General features: G+C 35.8%; 1 non-coding gene across 1 annotated transcript in view; it reads left to right on the forward strand.

Annotated features, from left to right (window-relative positions):
- The first annotated feature begins 2289 nt into the window (after positions 1 to 2289).
- Positions 2290 to 2500, forward strand: part of LOC113372068 — a 1930-nt gene continuing 1719 nt past the window's right edge. The window contains exon 1 of the ribosomal RNA XR_003366712.1: positions 2290 to 2500. This exon is cut by the window's right edge and continues 1719 nt beyond it. This is a non-coding gene — a ribosomal RNA (small subunit ribosomal RNA).

A 2500-nucleotide genomic window follows, 5' to 3' on the forward strand; every position in this document is an offset into this window, starting at 1 on the left:
CAGGCGAGTTGCCGTCGTAAAATTTCAGGAAAATCGAAAATCTCGAGAAAATTATATGAACACACTTAACCATTCATATACCATTTTATTCATAATTTTATTCTGCATCTTTCGTACGAACAAAGTTTTTTCGTATCTTTTACGGTTTTCATGTTATAGAGCAATATGTGTAGATGTTAACTTGTCAAAATGCAAAGTGCGGCTAGGTTGGAGCAATACTCCTCACGATTCGATATTTCTGTAAAGAAAACATATAAAGTATTATACATCGTTAGAAAGGTCTCAAAATTCTTAGTTTTTTTCCCATATATCGCAACTTCGAATTCCAAACGGTGTGGCCTACAGGCGAGTTGCCGTCGTAAATTTCAGGAAAATCGGAAAATCTCGAGAAAATTATATGAACACACTTAACCATTCATATACCATTTTATTCATAATTTTATTCTGCATCTTTCGTACGAACAAAGTTTTTTCGTATCTTTTACGGTTTTCATGTTATAGAGCAATATGTGTAGATGTTAACTTGTCAAAATGCAAAGTGCGGCTAGGTTGGAGCAATACTCCTCACGATTCGATATTTCTGTAAAGAAAACATATAAAGTATTATACATCGTTAGAAAGGTCTCAAAATTCTTAGTTTTTTTCCCATATATCGCAACTTCGAATTCCGAACGGTGTGGCCTACAGGCGAGTTGCCGTCGTAAAATTTCAGGAAAATCGGAAAATCTCGAGAAAATTATATGAACACACTTAACCATTCATATACCATTTTATTCATAATTTTATTCTGCATCTTTCGTACGAACAAAGTTTTTTCGTATCTTTTACGGTTTCATGTTATAGAGCAATATGTGTAGATGTTAACTTGTCAAAATGCAAAGTGCGGCTAGGTTGGAGCAATACTCCTCACGATTCGATATTTCTGTAAAGAAAACATATAAAGTATTATACATCGTTAGAAAGGTCTCAAAATTCTTAGTTTTTTTCCCATATATCGCAACTTCGAATTCCGAACGGTGTGGCCTACAGGCGAGTTGCCGTCGTAAAATTTCAGGAAAATCGGAAAATCTCGAGAAAATTATATGAACACACTTAACCATTCATATACCATTTTATTCATAATTTTATTCTGCATCTTTCGTACGAACAAAGTTTTTTCGTATCTTTTACGGTTTAAGAGAAAATCGAGGAAAACTGGTTTGAACATTTATTGTAAAATTAGAAAATTTAAACAAATAATTATAAAAAATAATATAACTATATATAAATTCGTTTTATATTCATTGAGATCTATAAAAATCAATAAATACATAATTTTATACAAAAGTTTAAAAAAACCCAAAAAACACCTAAAAACTCAATAATTAACTATAATTCATATTGTCCATATATATAAAACTGTTTGAACATCTAACAAAATTTTCGACAAAAATTTTTCTATCATAAGGGTTCGCAGTTCGAAATTTTCCCAGACTTTTGTCTTGACGATTCACACCGTAAGCGCGAGCAGGCCCTCGCCGCAGGTCAAATGCACGTCGCTTGGGACTCAGTCTAATACTTACGCTGTGGCCGCGCGCCTTATATAGGGGGATAGGTCGTGTCGAGTGCGATGCGAGCAAGCTTAGGCTAAAGTACGCTGTGTTGTTCAGGCAGGTTCGAATATTATTCCCCGGTGTATTTTATACATTATATTCGATACTTTTAGTCTATCAACTATATAGCGGCGTTACTTTAAATAATGTCGTAGACCGTGTCTGGAATTATATACGCCGTATATGTTCGGATGTCGGTTTACGGCCGGGTTCTGGACCTTATTTATAAGTGTTCAACCATACTGTACAGCATATCCGCGGGCATGTGTCGTTGACGCAAAGACTCTTATGCGGAAAATCAAATATACAAATGCTATCAACTCAATACTCTCCGAGCGAGAATAAAAGTGAGTTATAACGATGAATTCTTATGAATTCGCCCCGACGTTTTCAATCTAACGAAGGGTAAAGAGACTGTTTGAAATTAACTGGGTCTGCGGACCGCAAATTTCATGTACGGACCGCCGTTTCGACGGTTGTTAAAGGTCTAGCCTCTGTGTTAAGCGCAGAATATATAAAATATCTAGTCGCGATGTAAACTGTTCGTTATGTTCAGGGAATATCGTACGGCTCAGATATATATATATGTAAGAAAATTCGTTGTTTAGAAATATTCATCGAACTTTTCTATACAAAGTGTGGTCTCTCGGGTGACGCCGAGGGACATTTACGCACTATGCTATTATATATATATAGCACCCTGGTTGATCCTGCCAGTAGTATATGCTTGTCTCAAAGATTAAGCCATGCATGTCTCAGTGCAAGCCACATTAAGGTGAAACCGCGAATGGCTCATTACATCAGTTATGGTTCCTTAGATCGTACCCACATTACTTGGATAACTGTGGTAATTCTAGAGCTAATACATGCAAATAGAGTTCCGACCAGAGATGGAAGGAATGCTTTTA

The sequence above is a fragment of the Ctenocephalides felis genome, unplaced genomic scaffold, assembly GCF_003426905.1.
Source record: "Ctenocephalides felis isolate EL2017-DRISC unplaced genomic scaffold, ASM342690v1 CF-g0.4_SCAFFOLD_01548, whole genome shotgun sequence".
In the NCBI taxonomy this organism is placed as follows: Eukaryota; Metazoa; Arthropoda; class Insecta; order Siphonaptera; family Pulicidae; genus Ctenocephalides; species Ctenocephalides felis.